The sequence below is a fragment of the Aedes albopictus genome, chromosome 2, assembly GCF_035046485.1.
Source record: "Aedes albopictus strain Foshan chromosome 2, AalbF5, whole genome shotgun sequence".
Classification (NCBI taxonomy): domain Eukaryota; kingdom Metazoa; phylum Arthropoda; class Insecta; order Diptera; family Culicidae; genus Aedes; species Aedes albopictus.
Window position 1 is genome coordinate 118153557 of NC_085137.1, and position 20993 is coordinate 118174549.

A 20993-nucleotide genomic window follows, 5' to 3' on the forward strand; every position below is an offset into this window, starting at 1 on the left:
GTTAGATCTTGTGATCTATTGAATAAAACTGATCACAAATATGCACATGCGTTAGATATTAGCTTTTGTACGGTGGCATTGTCAGTGGTGGTTACATCGACTATGCGAATATGGGCAGTGTATTGTTCGTGCAGTTGAAAATAGGAATTTTTGACACGCGAAAGTCGCCTTTTCTCCTTAACCGTGTGTCAGACGTACGTCGGGCACAGTGCGCTGGATAGAGGACCAGATCCGCTGTCCAGCGCACTACGTCCGACGTTAGGTTTCACGCATAAATTTTGAGAAAATTCGATTGTCGGGTGTGGGGAAACTTCGGGTTTCAATCGCGACGACAATACAAAGAATCTTATAGAAGATTACAGTTTAGACAATGTTCTCATTCAATATTTTTTTCAGTGAAACAAAAAATGCACTTATGTATGGTTATGATAACTATGTAGTTCAAATTAAGTGTTAATGGGTGTGAAATAAATATATTATTTTCTGAAATATAATAAAATATTTCGAATTATTGACTGAACTGTTGAGTTACTTTTCAAATCACTGATTTTAACTTTGAAGCTTTAGTAAATAATTGAAAGAAATAACGTAAAAACAAGCAATTTTCAGATAATAATTTCATTTTATTATTTAAAAAAATGAAATAAATAGCCACCTGAAATTTTCCTCAGTGACAGTTATCCTGAGCATGAGATGACCGTACAATTCGTAGTTGCTACTCCGTTACTGACCAGAACAGTCAACATTGCACAGGGAACCAAATGGATGGGGCCTGGGTGTAGCTTTCCATCCTCAATGTGCAATTTTGAAGGTTTTGAAACTTTATATTGTCAGTACCGGCGCCGGCCACGTCCTTACGGTCATCGGGGAAGGGAAGGAATGTTGGTGTTACATCCGTTGCTACTAGAGACCGTGTGTACCTCCGCATCCCCACGGTTGTCACAGGAAGGACGTTTGTTAGTGGGAAGGGAAGGGATAGAAAGTTACATAGATCTGGATTCACATTGGTAAGTGATGTGAGCTATGCAACCCTTGATATGATTTAGTCTTCCGCCAGCCGGCTGTCGGAAGAATACAATAATTTTATTGTATGTTTGTGTATTAAATTTAATTATATACCGGGTATGAATATTTTTTAAACCACGCTTATGTCGGATCAACTCGTAATAACGCACGTTTTAAGCTTATCGTTCCTCAGTCAGAAAATAAACTGTATGCAATTCCGTTTAGTGTTACTGTCAATGCTGAAAAACCGAAACCCGCGCCATAGCTTTACGAGAAAACTGGACAACTAAACAACTAGAATCGTTGCTTTTGAGTTTCATCTATGTTCTTGTATTATTTTTTTTTCGCCTTCCCGTGTTAATAAGATTGCGGATAATAAAACCGTTGTACATATTTATTATCCACGAATGTTCGCAACGCGTAATAAAAGTTGAAGGTGTGATGAACAAAAATACATTAACGTAAATGTTCGAAAAAAAAAATCTAAATTATGGAACTCGGCACGAATAAATCGACGCGGAAAACGTGGTCTACTTGTCACTGTATCGTACGGTAATCTTGGCCTTTCTAAAGAAAGAGATACTTCGCCGTTTTGATCGCTGATTGCCTGCTTGTAAATCTGAAATAGAAAAATTGTGATACGTTCTCCTCTGTTATATTTTTGTAAATTGTTATTGCCTTTCTCGTACACTAAGTGTACTGGAAAGGCTATATGTTCACTCCAAAAACGACTTTTTGATAGAAGGCCCGGAGGGTCAAGTCACATATACCAATCAACTCAGCTCGACGAATTGGGGTGATGTCTGTGTGTGTGTATGTGTGTGTGTGTGAGTGTTTTTTTTTTTCCTTCTAAACCATAGGGGGATAAATCTGCTCATCAGACACCCTAACAGGAAGGTTAGGGTAGTGTGGGGTTAAGGCCGTCTTCTACGATGCCGGTAGAAGCCAGGACTACTCTCTCCTCGACCCACTAAAACACATTCCTATGGTCGCCAAACCCTACGTCTCTCCGGAACCACCAAGAAGGTATTGCTTCAGAGAGGGGCTAGTGCATATCGCACCCTCAAGGTTAGCTGCCGTAGCCTAGCAGCAACGAACATCGATGACTCGCTCTGGAGAGTCCATCACGATAGCATGCTGGCGCTTAGCCAGTTTCCCGAGTGGTCCTCGCCACTCCCTTTGTCCTCGGAAGGCGGGCAGGGTCAACCCCGCCCGCGCCCTACTGCTGAGCGGACATCAAGAACTGATGCCCACGTGCAACCCGATCTGACCTGCCCGTAAGGAAGGGTATCACTACCCTTCAGGCCCTATCAGATGCACCCGTAGGTTGCAGACAGCAGGGTCTCACCTACCCCGACCCTTGCCGGGGACCCCTTTCCAACCGCGGGCTCAGATCCAACCCAGTAGACTGACGCCACGACAGCACCGCTGCCAGGACTTCCTCTCCGCGGCCACTTAATCGCTGTAAGGGTCGATCTCGACCGCAGGGCACCGGTATGACCTACGAAGCCGACTTCGAACCCCTGGACCACCTCTTGTATTGCATCTGGACTAGCCATTCTCCGAGTCCACGCTCCACCTCCTTTGTAGCTCCCAGACGATATGGGTGATAGCCGTTGAAACGGCATTCCAGCTAATCTCATCCCTACACATTCTCTGGACCAAGTTGTCCGGAGTTGTGTCCTCCCCGCATGTGGCAAGCATGCGGTCACGCATTGTGCGAAAACGCGGGCACACGAACAAAACGTGTTCCGCCGTTTCCTCTAAACCATTGCACACTGGGCATTCGGGAGAATCCGCATGCCCGAAACGGTGTAGATACTGTCGGAAGCAACCATGACCTGTAAGGACCTGTGTCAGGTGGAATGAAACTTCCCCATGGCGCCTATTAATCCAACTATCTACCCTCGGTATCAACCTATGGGTCCACCTTCCTTTGGTGGAACTGTCCCACGCGCGCTGCCATTTGACCATAGAGGCCATCCTGACAGTCTTGCGTATGCCTCTTGTGCCGCGCATTTCGAAGCACTCCATATCCTGAAACATTTTTTGACCCCGGGAGTAGTTGCGCCGTCCCTGACGGGGACTGGCCTAAGCCCCAAGCGGCTGGTCTGAGCCTCGGCCGCTTCCGGGGTGGGCACACAAGGCCTTCTTCTGCCTCCCGGGTCCCAGGGCGTGTTAGTAGGGGAGAGTTTCGGATGTGGGAGTCCTAAAAGAGATTGATTGAAACAAACTTACAATTTATTGAGGGTCCTCATGCGGCGGGCGGTGAAGGTGTGCGGCGATGCAGTGGTGTTCAACTACCACCGGCTAACGTAGACGAGGGTGCCCACGGATAGGTTGTGCGTCACAGGTGGGCTCCGGCTCTGAACGATCTTCGGAGGTGGGAGTCCGTAGAGGAGTGCACGGACGGATGGGCCACCGGTTGGGCACCGTTTCTGAATCCCCACAGACGACGGACGTGTGGATAGCCGGGAGCTTGACGGTGATCCACGGGACGGCTTCTGGCGTTCCAGATCGGTGGCTGGATCAGTGGCCGGATCGGCGGCTCTGGCCACAGTGACTCACCTCATGCAAGGCGGAGAAAAGGCGTGAAGGTGTAGAGGCCAAACGGTGTGACGGCGAAGCGACGAGACGGCGATGGTCCACAAAACGGTCGTATTGGCCCACCGAAGGGCTGGACTTGCTTATTTCGTGCCTGGGAGGCGGTTCCGGCCACCTTGGAGTTAACAGTGATGACGGGCAGATTCTTCGGTCCAACTGAGTTGGATACTTCACCACGTGGCCGGCTTGGAGTAGAACCTCGGCCGGTTCGAAAAGCTTGACGAGATTGGTGGTGCCGAGCTTGGATGAAATACGGGTCTCACCCTGGGACTTATCAAAGCCACGGTGGTATAATCTGGCGGTCAGGAACCACTCCGGCCGGGTATAGGATGGCCGTCAAAAAAAACTCCAACACTTGGCCACCACAAAAAAAACTGCGAAAACTTGGCTCGACACTTGTTTGCTTCTTCGTAGTCGGTCCTCAACTGCCCGCTCTCCATGACCTTGCTATTCGTGCCCATACCAGCACTCATTTTTGACGGGTTGTGGGTGCTGCGTTTTCCCGTATCCGCACACCTGACTGTCACGATCGCTCAGCCACCCATATATTGGGCTGTGCGTTTGGAGCGTTAGCTCATTAGCCGCCCACCGATTCAATTTAATCGTTACTAGCTTAACATGGTTTTTTCCCTACTGTCCCACACCGTAGTCAATGAAAACACAATGTTACCGTACGGTAACAGTCCCCCTCTGGTCAGAGCAAAAAAAAAGGAATAATTCACAATTGTTCTTTTTTTTTCTAATCTATTATTCAAACGTTAAATATCACAATAAACAAGATAAAGAAACACTAGATGCGGGAAAACAACGAAAAAGAAAAACACTTAATTTAACGGATATTGCAGTGAACCCATCGCGAGTAACAAAATTACCAAAAAGGTCAAAACTAACAACTACACATTACAATCCTCCCCTCTTCCAACCTCTCCGGGCTTTCGAGGGTGGTGTCGATAGACAACGTATAAAGATCTTCCACTTTGCGTCCGTGATCCCCGATAAAAGCCGTGGTCTAAACATTATACTACGCCACCGACTGTCTCGCGGGACAGGACCGACTTGGACGAAGGAACCGACGAAACTGATTGCCTAATTGCAATCTCAGAGATGAAGTACCTAACCGTAGGCAAACGTGATCAACTGTGATTAATAATTCTATTCAGAAGCGTGTGAGAGATCACGCATACGCGCTAACGCCTCGTGAGAGTTATGCGTATTGCGCGAGAAAACCTCTCGCGTATTACGGTATGCGCGAGAGTATAACAGTTGCTCATTTACGCGAACTGCTTCGATCGACTGTTCGTGACTCGATCGATTTGAATCCGGATTCCAGTATTCGATTGACTCTCGTCCACTGTGGAACGGAGTCCGCGCGCGTCTTATCGGGATAGCCACCATTCGAGGACGTCTCCTCCGGTGGTCAGTTTAGACTTTTCAAAATGTATCCGACGAGATTCCTAACGAGCGCGGATTTCTTCAGGGGTCGCTCCGCGGAAAGCGAACACCTTAGAAAAATGAGCCAAGGACAGAGGGTAGGATGATCAATTTGAAAAGTTCTATAGAAGGTCATGAATTCATATTCCGTAATAATTAATTATTCTAGGCTTACTACGAACCTGAGTCAGTGATCAGGAACGGTTCTTCGACGATGCTCAAGCAGCCTACAACAATGGCTATTGTCATGCGGCTTTCCACCAGAGTTTCCCATTGCTCATGTGTACATAAATGTGACAGCGAGCCTCCTACCAAATTGTCTCGCAGCTCTTCAAAATCGCAGTGTGCTGCGCTGCTAGGAGGCTCACGAAAATCTGGTGGGTGCGAGCAAAGCGCCTAGCTCCCGGGGAGCTCGTCTCATGCGCTGCGTGAGCTGTTGGTATCTAAGGTGAAAAACAACTTCTTGGTAACGAAGAACCTCAACAACTTTGTTTCCGTACACAACTCAAGTGTCTGGTTGGTCTATACGATATGACTAGGGACTCTCAATGCAAAGGTTAAGGTTTCAATTCTCGTTCCTTTAGGAAGTTTTTATCGTGAAATTTTCTAATTTAATCAGCGCATGAGACGAAGCTCATGAGACACATCTTGAGAAAAATGAGACGCACAACTTTCAGTCTCAAAATGTACAGAGCTCCTGGGAGCTCGCTTGCCATGTGTCTCCCGTACATGGGACTTCAGCACGTGTACATCAACTCTGCTTTCCACAGCTGAGCAGGCCATACGCCGATGTTGCGGCCTTGCGCGTCGACTAATTCATAGGACGATGACCCGTGTCTCGCTACAACAGTACAAGGTACATATTGTGCTCCTAATTTTGCGTTGTAATGCTCACTAGCATTTGAAAGTTTGGTGTTTCTTTTATACACCGTACTTCCTACCGCAAACGGTTTAGCAGGTTTTCGGGTGCGCAAATTGTACGTATTAGTGGAAATTGAATGCGCTTTTTGCAGATTCTTCTGAACTAGAGCAAACAACTCGGGGGTTTCTTCCCGGATTCTCGCTATCCTCTCATCGAGTGTCGTTTCACCTTCGTCACCGAAACGAGAGTGATCGCTTCCTTTCAGAACGACCTCTTCCCCTCGGGCTACCCGGAAGGGACTGTAGCCGGTGGAGGAGTGGATGGTGGAGTTGATAATTAGTTCGATTTTGGACAACCGCGTATCCCATAATCGTTGGTTGTCACGTGCGTACGAGCGAATTGCCGTGTTAAGAGGAAAGGCAGTGGCGCGCCCGAGATTTGTCTGTGGTGTTCTCTGGTGCGCGCGGCTAACTATTTTAGCATTTTTGGCAATTATTGGTCAAATTTTTGAAGATTAGGAATCAATCCGTCTCTTCGAAATTGATTGAAGATCATTTTCTGTGAAGAAACCATTTTGATTAGACTTTTAGTTTTGGCTGGAATGTCTTTTTAGTGGCGAAAAGCTTCCAACACCTCATGACATTTCTACCTTTTTTGTGTGCCAGAGACCGTTCCCGGCCAAATTTCGAAAATTGGAAACAATCCGTCGATAGAGAATTTTATAAAGAATAATCTAATTGAATAATAATTACGAAAAAAATTCTCTGAAATTCTCGAAGCTCTTTAGAGTCCGCATCAATAATTAGCAAAAGTCTCATAAATCTTACCATTGCTTGAGGTACGATCGCCTCGAAACGACCGATGAACTTATCGGAGCAGACTAATGAATTCTTGGAGTAATCCATGTAGCAGAATAAATCGTCGGTCAATTCGGAAGGATTCTACAAATTCTTCTATTATGAAATATATAAATACTAGTTGTCCCGGCAAACTTTGTCTTGCCATCTTGTGGTGGTTTGACAACTGTTGAGCTCAAAATAGCATCGCACTCTAGATTGATTTCATTTTGGTCGTGCTGATTTTCTTCCCAGCTCATGGAAAATCAGTACTTTTTCAATTTTGTTACTTTTCTAACTGATTTTCGTAACTTTTTGTACTTATAAATACAGCCACCACGAATACGAACCGAACCGTGCAAGAGTCATCCTGATCGCTTCAGCCGTTCTTGAGTTTTGTTGCCTCAAAGGGACTTCAAACTCATTTTTATATATATAGATTAAACATTTATCAAAAATTATGATAGAAGAAAAATAAATTCTTTCGAAACCATCTTTTTTTCGTCATACGAAAGTTGTTTTGGCAGTCTGATTCATAATTCCATTTTGATAACTGGGTTGACAAGGTATTCTATTGAGTACATGACAATGGGATTCATAAACAAATTAGTTCGTATTCAAATAGGTTGCTTACTATCACCACCTAGTTATTTTTTTTATTTTATATTTTCTTCATATTTTTACTATTTTCAATTTTGTTTTGTAAAAGCAGTCGACCAAACCACAGCCACACCCTAGTCGTAGAAATGAACTCGATCCTTCCGAACGCAGCGTAGGACATGCATGTGTTGATGCGCTGTTGCGGGTGCGGGCGTTGCACCCAAGATTATTCGATTTTTTTATATGAAAGTATAAACTTTTGTATATGCCAAAAGATTCCTTATTAAATTTCTGATCTGATGGTGCAATTTATATTACTGAAAAATTAAGTTCATAGCATACTTTTTGCTTTTCCAATTCGAGCGCAAACGTTCCCCGCTGTAACAGCAGCATGCGAGTGTGAGGCGAGAATCGAAAAACCAGCCAGCCAGCAACAAAAGCGCAATGTGTTCATCTCATCGAACGGTACATTCATTTTCTGTTGCGGTGGACCGGGCGGGCGGGTATGGTACTTGCTAACACAACACGTGATGGTTAGTTGAAATGGGAGATTCTTTCAACAGTTTTTTTTTATTATGTCGGCAATAATTACATACGTTCTTTTATTGAAAGAACATTTTATTTATAAGAAAAATAATCAGTGAACGATTTTCTAGAAATGACATTGAATAATTTTCCATTATTATGCGATATTGGACATTTTATCATCTTTGGGATTGCAAAGAAATACCAGCATCGCCCAAAGATTACTTTCTTTGCTTATAAACTACAAAACAAATTCCATTATTATTTAAAACAGCAAGATCATAAATGTCGGAAGTGATCTATGAGTGAAACTGAAAATTCTGACAAAACCAAATAAAATCAATAAGAATCCAGAATCTTGAGAATTTTCAGCTTCACTCAGAGAAAACTTTCTTCGCTTATGAATATGAAGATCATTTTCCTGATCTCTCAAAATTCGAGATTTTTTACTGACCATCTTCGGATTTTTCAAGAAGTTTCAGCTTCTCCCAAAAAAAAAACTTATGAAAAGGAATTCCTTTGGAAATTCATCCAGGAATTTCTCTAGGAATTTCTCTTGGAATTTCTCAAGGAAATCTTCCAGATACTGCTCTGCGAAATCCCGCATAATTTCATCAGGGGAATCCTCCTGGAATTCTTCTGGAAACTGCTCAGGGAGTTCCTTCAAAAATTTCTCTAGGAATTCTTCTAAGAATTCCTCCAGGAATTCTTCTAGGAATTCTTCCAGCAATTCTTCTAGGAATATATGTGGTGATTCCTCCAGCTATTTCTCAGAGAATTCCTCCAGGAATTTCTCAGAGAATTCCTCCAGGACATCATTAGGGTTTTTTCAGGAATTTCTTGGGGAGTGCTCCAGAATCTCTTCTGGAAATTCCTCCAGGAATTCCTCAGGGGGTTCGGAGGAAATTTCTGAAGCAATTTCCAGGCAATCAATCAGCAAAGCTCTTGGAGGATTTTCCAGAGGGAGCTCCTGGAGGATTCTCAGATGGAACTCCTGAAAAATTTCCCAAAGGAAACTGATTTAGCAATATCCCAGAAACAAGTGCTGACGGAAGTCGTCAGAAGGAACTCCTAAAGAAATCCTTAGACTGAACCCCTAGATGAATTATCCAAAGAGAACCCCTGGAGGAATTCTCCAGAAGATCCTCCTGGTTGAATTCCCCATGGGGAAATCCTAGAAGAATAACTAGATTGACTCCAGGAGGAACTCCCAGAGAGAACTCTTGGAGTAATTCTCCAGATTAAACTGCTGAAAAAATCATCATAGTGAATTCCTGGAGGATTCTCGAAGAAAACTCCAGGAGATTTCTTAGAGGAAACTCCAGGAGGAATCCCCAGAGGAAACTTCTGGGAAATTGCCGAAGGAATCCAAAGAAATTTTCGATGGGATGAGAAAGTTTTGAACGAATTTCCAAAAACGTCTTATCAGCAAAAGTCGAAGAATATTCCTAATGGAATTGCCGCAAAAATTACCGAAGGAATTGCCAGATGAACTGCCGATGGAAATCTCAAAGAAATTTGAAAAAAAAAAATACTACATGAATTTCCCAAGGAAACTTTCTTCGTTTACGAATTTGATGATTATTTTACTTATCTCTCAACATTAGAGATTCTATCTGACCATCTTTGAGTTTTTCTAGAATTTTCGGCTTCACCTAAGAAAACTTCCTTCGTTTATGAATATGTGGAACATTTAAATAATCTCTCCTACTGACCATCTTGAGAATTTACAGCTTCACTCAAAGAAAACTTTCTTCGCTTATAAATATGATGATTATTTTGCTAATCTTTCAAGATCCGGGATTCTTATTGACCATCTTTGGATTTTTCTAGAATTCTGCTCCACCCAAGAAAACTTTCTTTGTTTATTAAAAATAAGAATATCTGAGTAATCTCTCAAAATTAGGGATTCTTACTGATCATCTTGAAAATTTGCAAGAATTTTCAGCTTCACTCAGAGAAACCTTTCTACGCATATGAATATGAAGATTATTTTACTAATCTCTCAACATAAGAAATTCTATCTGACCATCTTTGGATTTTTCTAGAAAGTTCAGCTACATCCAAGAAAACTTTGTTTGTCTATGAAAATGAAGATTATTTTTAGAATCTCTCAAAATACGGGGTTTTCACTGATCACCTTGAGAATTTTCAGCTTCACTCGGGGAAAACTTTCTTCCTTGGCTAATGAATATGGAGATCGTTTCTCTAATCTCTCAAGATTCGAGATTTTTACTCAGAGGAATTCCCGGAGGAATTTTCAGAGGAATTCCGGGAAAAATTTCCAGAGAATTCCTAAAGGAATTTCCAGAAGAACTCCCGGAGAATTTTCCAGAGGAATTCCCGGTGGAATTTTCAGACAAATTCCCGGTGGAATTTCCAAAGAATTTTTAGAGGAATTTCCAGAAGAATTTCCGGAGGGATTTTCAAAGGAATTTCCAGAGAAATTCCTCTCAAAATTCCTCTCGAAATTCCTGGTGGAATTTCTGGAAATTCCTAGAAAAACTTCTGGATGAATACCCAGAGAAATTCCTGGAGGAATTCCCAGTGCAGTTCCTGGGGGAATTCCCAGAGAAATTCCTCTGGAAATTCCTTCAGGAATTCCTCTGGAAATTCTTTCAGGAATTTCTCTGGAAATTTCTTCAGGAATCCTTTTGGAAATTCTTTCCAGAATTTCTCTGGAAATTCCTCCGGGAGTTCCTCTGGAAATTTCTCCAGGAAATCTTCTGGAACTTCTTCCTGGCATTCCTCTAAAAATTCCCTGGAAATTCTTCCCGGAATTCCTCTGGAAATTTCACCGGGAATTCCTCTGGAAATCCCTCCAGGAATTTCTTCGGAAATTCCTGCAAGAATTCCTTTGAAAATTCCTCCGGGAATTCTCTGGAAATTTCTAAAGGAATTCTCTGTAAATTCTTCCCGGAATTCCTCTGGAAATTCCTCCCAGAATTGCTTTGGAAATTTCTCCAAGAATTCCTTAGGAAGTTCCTCCAGGAATCCCTTTGGAAATTTCTTTGGCAATTCCTCTGGAAATTCCTCCAGGATTTCCTCTGGAAATTCCTCCAGGAATTCCTCTGGAAATTCCTCCAGGAATTCATCTGGAAATTCCACTAGGAATTCCTCTGGAAAATTCTTCAGGAATTCCTCTGGCAATTCTTCCACAAACTTCTCCAGCAATTCCCCTCAGAATTTTTCTAGTTAATCACCTCGGCATTCTTCCTCTGGGACTTCCTCCAAGGAGTCCTCTGGGAATCGCTCCAAAATTTCCTCTGAAAATTTTGCCAGAAATTGCACTGATAATTTCACCAAAAATCGCCCTGGGAATTCCTCTGGAAGTTCCTTCAGGAATTCCTCTGGAAATTCCTCCACAAATTCCTCTAGAAATTCCTCCATTAATTCCTCTGGAAATTCCTTCAGGAATTCCTCTGGAAATTCCTCCAAAAATCTCTCTGAAAATTGCTCCAGGAATTCCTCTGGAAATTCCGCCAGGAATTCCTCTGGAAATTCCTTCAGGAATTCCTCATGAAATGCCTCCAGGAATTCCTCTGGAAATTCCTCCAGGAATTCCTCTGGAAATTCCTCCAGGAATTCCTCTGAAAATTCCTCCGGGAATTCCTCTGGAAATTTCTCCAGTATTTTCTCTGGAAATTTCTCCAGGATTTTTTCTGGGAATTCCTCCAGGATTTTTTCTGGAAATTCCTCCAGGAATTCCTCTGGAATTTCCTCCAGGAGTTTCTCTGAAAATTCCTCCATGAATTCCTCTGGAAATTTCTCCAGGAATTCCATTAGAAATTCATCCATGCATTGCTCTGGAAATTCCTCCAGGAATTCTCTGGAAATTCAACCAGGAATTCGATTGGAAATTTCTTCAGGAATTCTTGACAATCCCTTTAGGAGTTTGGCTAGACATTCAGACATTCCTCCGGAAGTTCCTCCAGGAATTATTCTGAAAATTCCTCCAGGATATTCTCTGGAAATTCCTTCAGGAAAACTTTTGGAAATTTCTCCAGAATTTCCTCCAGAAATTCCTCCAAAAATTCCTCTAGAAGTTCCATCAGGAATTCCTCTAAAAATTCCTCTAGAAATTCCATCAGGAATTCCTCTGGAAATTCCTCCAAGAGTTCATCTGGAAATTCCTTAAAAAATTCATTTGGAAATTCCTCTAAGAATTTCTCTGGAAATTCCTTCGGGAATTTTTATAAAAACTTTTCCAGGAATTCCTTTGGAACTTTTTCCAGGAATAACTCTGGAAATTCCTTAAAAATTCCTGTGCAAATTCCTATGAAAATTCCTCCAGGAATTCCTTTGAAAATTCCCCTAAGAATTTCTTAGGAAATTCTTCCACGAATTTCCCAGAAAATCCCTCCAGGAATTCCTTAGGAAATTCATCCTGGAATTCCTTTGAAATTTTCAAAGGAATTTGCACATGAATTTCTAAAGGAATTTCCAGAGTTATTCCTAGAAAAATTTCCAAAGGAATTCCTAGATGAATTTTCATAAAAACTCCTGAAGGAATTTCCAGAGAAACTCCTAGCGAAATTTTCAAATGAATTCTTGAAGGAATTTCCAGATGAACTCTTAGAGGAATTTCCAGAAAAATTCCTGAAGGAATTCCTGGAGGAATTTTTGGAGGAATTTCTGGAAGAAATTGTGGAGAAAATTCTGGAGGTATTTCTGAAGGAATTTCCAGAGAAATTCCTGGAGGATTTTCCAAAGGAATTCCTGGAGGATTTTCCAGAGGAATTCCTGGAGGAATTTCCAGAAAAATTCCTGGAGGAATTTTCAGAAAAATTCCTGGAGAAATTTCCAGAGAAAATACTGGAGAAATTTCCAGAGGGATTCCCGGAGGAATTTTCAGAGGAATTCCTGGAGGAATTTCTAGAGGAATTCCTGAAGGAGTTTGCAGAGTAATTCCTGAAGGACATTCCAGAGAAATTTCTCTGGGAATTCCTCTAGGATTTTTTTGGGAATTCCTCCCGAAATTTTTCTGGGAATTTCCAGAAATTCCCCAAAGAATTTCGAGAGGAATTCCTCTGAAAATTGCTCTAGAAAATCCTCTGGAAATTTCTCTAGAAAATCCACTGTAAATTCCTTCACAGGAATTCCTCTGGAAATTCCTCTTGAAATTCCTTCAGGAATTCCTCTGGAAATTCCTTCAGGAATTCCTCTGGAAATTCCATCAGGAATTCCTCTAGAAATTCCTTCAGGAATTCCTCTGGAAATTCCTTCAGGAATTTCTCTGGAAATTCCTCCAGGAATTCCTCTTCAAATTTCTTCAGGAATTTTTCTGGAAATTCTTCCAGGAATTCCTCTGTAAATTCTTAGGATTTTTTTTTTCAGGAATTCAACTGGAAATTCCTTCAGGAATTCCTCTGGAAATTCCTTCAGGAATTCCTCTAGAAATTCCTCCAGAAATTTCTGAAGGAATTTCCAGAGGAATTCCTGAAGGACGATCCAGAGAAATTCCTCTGGGAATTACCTCAGGAATTGCTCTGGGAATTCCTCTAGGATATTTTTCTGAGAATTCCTCCAGAAATTCCCCTGGGAATTTCCAGAATTTCCTTTAGGAATTCCTCCAGGAATTTCGAGAGGAATTCCTTTGGAAATTGCTCTAAAAAATCCACTTGAAACTTCTTCAGGAATTCCTCTAGAAAATCCTCTGGAAATTCCTTCACTGGAATTCCTCTTGAAATTCCTCTCGAAATTCCTTCAGGAATACCTCTGGAAATTCTTTTAGGAACTCCTCTGGGAATTCCTTCAGGAATTTCTCTGGAATTCCACCGGAAATTCCTCTGGAAATTCCTCCGAATTCCTGGAGAAATTTCCAGAGGAATTCATGGAGGAATTTCCAGAGAAACTCCTGGAGGAATTCCAAAAAAAAATCCTGGAGAAATTTCCAGAGAAAATACTGGAGAAATTTCCAGAGGGATTCCCGGAGGAATTTCAGAGGAATTCCTGGAGGAATTTCCAGAGGAATTCCTGAAGGAATTTCTAGAGGAATTATTGAAGGAGTTTGCAGAGTAATTCCTAAGGAAATTCCAGAGAAATTTCTCTGGGAATTACCTCAGGAATTGCTCTGGAAATTCCTCTAGGTTTTTTTTGGGAATTCCTCCCGAAATTTTTCTGGGAATTTCCAGAAATTCCTCTAGGAATTTCTAGAGGAATTCCTCTGGAAATTGCTCTAGAAAATCCTCTGGAAATTGCTCTAGAAAATCCACTGTAAATTCCTTCACAGGAATTCCTCTGGAAATTCCTTTTGAAATTCCTTCAGGAATTCCTCTGGAAATTCCTTCAGGAATTCCTCTGGAAATTCCTTCAGGAATTCCTCTGGAAATTCCTTCAGGAATTTCTCTGGAAATTCCTCCAGGAATTCCTCTTCAAATTTCTTCAGGAATTTCTCTGGAAATTCTTCCAGGAATTCCTCTGTAAATTCCTAGGAATTTTTTATTCAGGAATTCAACTGGAAATTCCTTCAGGAATTCCTCTGGAAATTCCTTCAGGAATTCCTCTAGAAATTCCTCCAGAAATTTCTGAAGGAATTTCCAGAGGAATTCCTGAAGGACGTTCCAGAGAAATTGCTCTGGAAATTACCTCAGGAATTGCTCTGGGAATTCCTCTAGGATTTTTTTCTGCGAATTCCTCCAGAAATTCCTCTGGGAATTTCCAGAATTTCCTTTAGGAATTCCTCCAGGAATTTCGAGAGGAATTCCTCTGGAAATTGCTCTAAAAAAATCCACTTGAAACTCCTTCAGGAATTCCTCTAGAAAATCCTCTGGAAATTCCTTCACTGGAATTCCTCTTGAAATTCCTCTCGAAATTCCTTCAGGAATTCCTCTGGAAATTCTTTTAGGAACTCCTCTGGGAATTCCTTCACGAGGATTTTCTAGAGGAATTCCTGGAGGAATTTCCAGAAAAATTCCTGGAAGAATTTCCAGAAAAAATCCTGGAGAAATTTCCAGAGAAAATCCTGGAGAAATTTCCAGAGGGATTCCCGGAGGAATTTTCAGAGGAATTCCTGGAGGAATTTCCAGAGGAATTCCTGGAGGAATTTCCAGAGGAATTCCTGGAGCAATTTTCAGAGAGATTTCTGGAGGAATTTCCAGAGGAATTCCTGGAGGAATTTCCAGAGGAATTAATGGAGGAATTTCTAGAGGAATTTGTGGAGGAATTTCCAGAGGAATTTCCATAGGAATTCCTGAAGGAACTTCCAGAGGAATTCCCAGGGCAATTTCTGGTGAAATTATCAGTGCAATTTCTGGCAAAATTTTCAGAGGATATTTTGGAGCGATTCCCAGAGCGATCCTTGGAGGAAGTCCCAGAGGAAGAATGCCGAGGTGATTAACTAGAAAAATTCTGAGGGGAATTGCTGGAGAACTTTGTAGAAGAATTTACAGAGGAATTTCTGAAGAATTTTCCAGAGGAATTCCTAGAGGAATTTAAAGATGAATTCCTGGAGGAATTTCCAGAGGAATTTCCGGAGGAATTTCCAGAGGAAATCCTGGAGGAATTTCCAGAGGAATTCCCAAAGGAATTTCCAAAGGGTTTCCTGGCGGAACTTCCTAAGGAATTCTTGGAGAAATTTCCAAAGCAATTCTGGGAGGAATTTCCAGAGGAATTCCGGGAAGAATTTCCACAGAATTCCTTTAGAAATTTCCAGAGATTTGCCGGTGGAATTTTCAAAGGAATTCCTGCAGGAATTTCCGAAGAAATTCCTGGAGGGATTTCCAGAGGAAATGCCGGTGAAATTTTCAGAGGAATTCCAGGAAGAATATCCAGGGAATTTTTAGAGGAATGCCTGGAAGAAGTTCCAGAAGATTTCCTGGAGAAATTTCCAGAGGAATTCCCGGAGGAATTTCCAGAGAAATTCTGGAAAGAATTTCCGAAAGGATTCCTGAAGAAATTTCCAGAGAAATTTCTGAAGGAATTTTCAGAGGAATTCCTGAAGGAATTTCCAGAGGAATCCTTGAAGGAAAACCCAGAGGAATTCCTGAAAGAATTTCCAGAGTAATTCCTGAAGGAATTTCCAGAGGAATTTCTTTGGGAATTCCCCCAGGAACTGCACTGGGAATTCCTCCAGAAATTTCTCTGGGTATTCATCCAGAAATTCCTCTAGGAATTTCCAGAAATTCTACCAGGAATATCCAGAAATTCCACCAGGAATTTCCAGAAATTCCACCAGGAATTTCCAGAAATTCCACCAGGAATTTCGAGTGGAATTTCGAGAGGAATTCCTCTGGAAATTTCTCTGGAAATTCCTCCGGAAATTCTTCTGGAAATTCCTCTAAAAATTGTTTGGAAATTCCACCGGGAATTTCTCTGAAAATTCCACCGGGAATTCCTCTGGAAAATTCTCCGGGAATTCTTCTGGAAATTCCTTTAGGAATTCTCTGGAAATATTTCCCGGAATTCCTCTGAAAATTCCTCCGGGAATTCCTCTAAGTAAAAATCTTAAGAATCTTGAGAGATTAGAGAAACGATCTCCATATTCATAAGCCAAGGAAGAAAGTTTTCTCCGAGTGAAGCTGAAAATTCTCAAGGTGATCAGTGAAAATTCCGTATTTTGAGAGATTCTAAAAATAATCTTCATTTTTATAGGCAAACAAAGTTTTCTTGGATGTACAGGGGATGGCCAAAATGTTTGGGATAGGCAACTTTTTTTCTCTCACAAAAAAAATCAACATGCTGTAACTTTTCATAGAGTGCATAAAAAAATCTCAAATTATGACTGTTTGTCAACCTATTATATGTGCATCATTGGTTCAAATTTGAGATCGATAGAATAATTCTTCGCGAAGTTAGAACCGTTCGGGTAAAACACTATTATTTAGACAACTAATTTTTGAACTGTCATATCTTGGAAACCAGTGAACCGAATTGAATAAATTTTTTAACGTTTATTAACAATATATTGATACTCAATACGACGTTATAAAATGTAATATTTTCTCACGGCGAATTAAGTTATACCGGATTGAAATTTTTACCCATATAAAGGAAAATAAGTCAAATTTACAATACCATACAAAAATTATTAAATGTGTTCTTCCTTCAATCTAAATAGGCTCTAATATATCTGATTAGAGATAACTTGAGAACAGAAGTGGAAAATCTTTGGATATCAACACTAAAATTTATTGACATTGATGTAAAAAAATCACATTTTTTCGAGAAAAATCAAAAAAGTGTCAATCCATGATAACTTTTTTCAACGTTTAAAAAGTACCTATGTTTTAATAGTTTGTAAAGCATTTACATATTGTTAGTGTACGTTCAAAATTTCATTCAATTCGGTTCACTGGTTTCCGAGATACGACACCTCAAAAATGAGTTGTCTGAAAAATAGTGTTTTACGCGAACGGTTCTAACTTTGCGAAATATTTATCAATCGAGCCCAAATTTGTACCAATGATGCACACATAATAGGTTGACAGACAGTCAAAATTTGAGATTTTTTGATGCGCTCTATGAAAAGTTATAGCTTGTTGAATTTTTTTGTAAGAGAAAAAAAAGTTGCCTATCCCAAACATTTTGGCCATCCCCTGTAGCTGAACTTTCTAGAAAAATCCATAGATGGTCAGATAGAATTTCTTATCCTGAGAGATTAGTAAAATAATCTTCATATTCATAAGCCTTTAGGAATTCCTCCAGGAATTTCGAGAGGAATTCCTCTGGAAATTGCTCTAGAAAATCCACTTGAAACTCCTTCAGGAATTCCTCTAGAAAATCCTCTGGAAATTCCTTCACTGGAATTCCTCTTGAAATTCCTCTCGAAATTCCTTCAGGAATACCTCTGGAAATTCTTTTAGGAACTCCTCTGGGAATTCCTTCAGGAATTTCTCTGGAATTCCACCGGAAATTCCTCTGGAAATTCCTCCGAATTCCTGGAGAAATTTCCAGAGGAATTCATGGAGGAATTTCCAGAGAAACTCCTGGAGGAATTCCAAAAAAAATCCTGGAGAAATTTTCAGAGAAAATACTGGAGAAATTTCCAGAGGGATTCCCGGAGGAATTTCAGAGGAATTCCTGGAGGAATTTCCAGAGGAATTCCTGAAGGAATTTCTAGAGGAATTATTGAAGGAGTTTGCAGAGTAATTCCTGAAGGATATTCCAGAGAAATTTCTCTGGGAATTACCTCAGGAATTGCTCTGGAAATTCCCCTAGAATTTTTTTTTTGGGAATTCCTCCCGAAATTTTTCTGGGAATTTCCAGAAATTCCTCTAGGAATTTCGAGAGGAATTCCTCTGGAAATTGCTCTAGAAAATCCTCTGGAAATTGCTCTAGAAAATCCACTGTAAATTCCTTCACAGGAATTCCTCTGGAAATTCCTCTTGAAATTCCTTCAGGAATTCCTCTGGAAATTCCTTCAGGAATTCCTCTGAAAATCCCTTCAGGAATTCCTCTGGAAATTCCTTCAGGAATTTCTCTGGAAATTCCTCCAGGAATTCCTCTTCAAATTTCTTCAGGAATTTCTCTGGAAATTCTTCCAGGAATTCCTCTGTGAATTTCTAGGAATTTTTTATTCAGGAATTCAACTGGAAATTCCTTTAGGAATTCCTCTGGAAATTCCTTCAGGAATTCCTCTAGAAATTCCTCCAGAAATTTCTGAAGGAATTTCCAGAGGAATTCCTGAAGGACGTTCCAGAGAAATTGCTCTGGAAATAACCTCAGGAATTGCTCTGGGAATTCCTCTAGGATTTTTTTCTGCGAATTCCTCCAGAAATTCCTCTGGGAATTTCCAGAATTTCCTCTAGGAATTCCTCCAGGAATTTCGAGAGGAATTCCTCTGGAAATTGCTCTAAAAAATCCACTTGAAACTCCTTCAGGAATTCCTCTAGAAAATCCTCTGGAAATTCCTTCACTGGAATTCCTCTTGAAATTCCTCTCGAATTTCCTTCAGGAATTCCTCTGGAAATTCTTTTAGGAACTCCTCTGGGAATTCCTTCAGGAGGATTTTCCAGAGGAATTCCTGGAGGAATTTCCAGAAAAATTCCTGGAAGAATTTCCAGAAAAAATCCTGGAGAAATTTCCAGAGAAAATACTGGAGAAATTTCCAGAGGGATTCCCGGAGGAATTTTCAGAGGAATTCCTGGGAGAATTTCCAGAGGAATTCCTGGAGGAATTCCTGGAGGAATTTCATGAGGAATTCCTGGAGGAATTTCCAGAGGAATTAATGGAGGAATTTCTAGAGGAATTTGTGGAGGAATTTCCAGAGGAATTTCCATAGGAATTCCTGAAGGAACTTCCAGAGGAATTCCCAGGGCAATTTCTGGTGAAATTATCAGTGCAATTTCTGGCAAAATTTTCAGAGGATATTTTGGAGCGATTCCCAGAGCGATCCTTGGAGGAAGTCCCAGAGGAAGAATGCCGAGGTGATTAACTGGAGGGATTTCCGAAGAAATTCCTGGAGGGATTTCCAGAGGAAATGCCGGTGACATTTCCAGAGGAATTCCAGGAAGAATATCCAGGGAATTTTTAGAGGAATGCCTGGAAGAAGTTCCAGAAGATTTCCTGGAGAAATTTCCAGAGGAATTCCTGAAGGAATTTCATGAGGAATTCCTGGAGGAATTTCCAGAGGAATTCCTGGAGCAATTTTCAGAGAGATTTCTGGAGGAATTTCCAGAGGAATTCCTGGAGGAATTTCCAGAGGAATTAATGGAGGAATTTCTAGAGGAATTTGTGGAGGAATTTCCAGAGGAATTTCCATAGGAATTCCTGAAGGAACTTCCAGAGGAATTCCCAGGGCAATTTTTGGTGAAATTATCAGTGCAATTTCTGGCAAAATTTTCAGAGGATATTTTGGAGCGATTCCCAGAGCGATCCTTGGAGGAAGTCCCAGAGGAAGAATGCCGAGGTGATTAACTAGAAAAATTCTGAGGGGAATTGCTGGAGAACTTTGTAGAAGAATTTACAGAGGAATTCCTGAAGAATTTTCCAGAGGAATTCCTAGAGGAATTTCCAGATGAATTCCTGGAGGAATTTCCAGAGGAATTCCTGGAGGAATTTCCAGAGGAAATCCTGGAGGAATTTCCAGAGGAATTCCCAAAGGAATTTCCAAAGGGTTTCCTGGCGTTTCGCAAAGCAATTCTGGGAGGAATTTCCAGAGGAATTCCGGGAAGAATTTCCACAGAATTCCTTTAGAAATTTCCAGAGAATTCCCGGTGGAATTTTCAAAGGAATTCCTGCAGGAATTTCCGAAGAAATTCCTGGAGGGATTTCCGAAGAAATTCCTGGAGGGATTTCCAGAGGAAATGCCGGTGAAATTTCCAGAGGAATTCCAGGAAGAATATCCAGGGAATTTTTAGAGGAATGCCTGGAAGACGTTCCAGAAGATTTCCTGGAGAAATTTCCAGAGGAATTCCCGGAGGAATTTCCAGAGAAATTCTGGAAAGAATTTCCGAAAGGATTCCTGAAGAAATTTCCAGAGAAATTCCTGAAGGAATTTTCAGAGGAATTCCTGAAGGAATTTCCAGAGGAATTAATGGAGGAATTTCTAGAGGAATTTGTGGAGGAATTTCCAGAGTAATTCCTGAAGGAATTTCCAGAGGAATTTCTCTGGGAATTCCCCCAGGAACTGCACTGGGAATTCCTCCAGAAATTTCTCTGGGTATTCATCCAGAAATTCCTCTAGGAATTTCCAGAAATTCCACCAGGAATATCCAGAAATTCCACCAGCAATTTCCAGAAATTCCACCAGGAATTTCGATTGGAATTTCGAGAGGAATTCCTCTGGAAATTTCTCTGGAAATTCCTCCGGAAATTCTTCTGGAAATTCCTCTAAAAATTCTTTGGAAATTCCACCGGGAATTTCTCTGAAAATTCCACCGGGAATTCCTCTGGAAAATTCTCTGGGAATTCTTCTGGAAATTCCTTTAGGAATTCTCTGGAAATATTTCCCGGAATTCCTCTGAAAATTCCTCCGGGAATTCCTCTAAGTAAAAATCTTGAGAATCTTGAGAGATTAGAGAAACGATCTCCATATTCATAGGCCAAGGAAGAAAGTTTTCTCCGAGTGAAGGAAGAGGAATTCCTCTGGAAATTGCTCTAGAAAATCCACTTGAAACTCCTTCAGGAATTCCTCTAGAAAATCCTCTGGAAATTCCTTCACTGGAATTCCTCTTGAAATTTCTCTCGAA

General features: G+C 41.1%; 1 long non-coding RNA gene across 1 annotated transcript in view; it reads left to right on the forward strand.

Moving 5' to 3' along the window:
* Window positions 1-20993, forward strand: part of LOC134287712 (uncharacterized) — a 582424-nt gene that overhangs the window by 386103 nt on the left and 175328 nt on the right. The gene's annotated exons all lie outside the window — the stretch shown is intronic.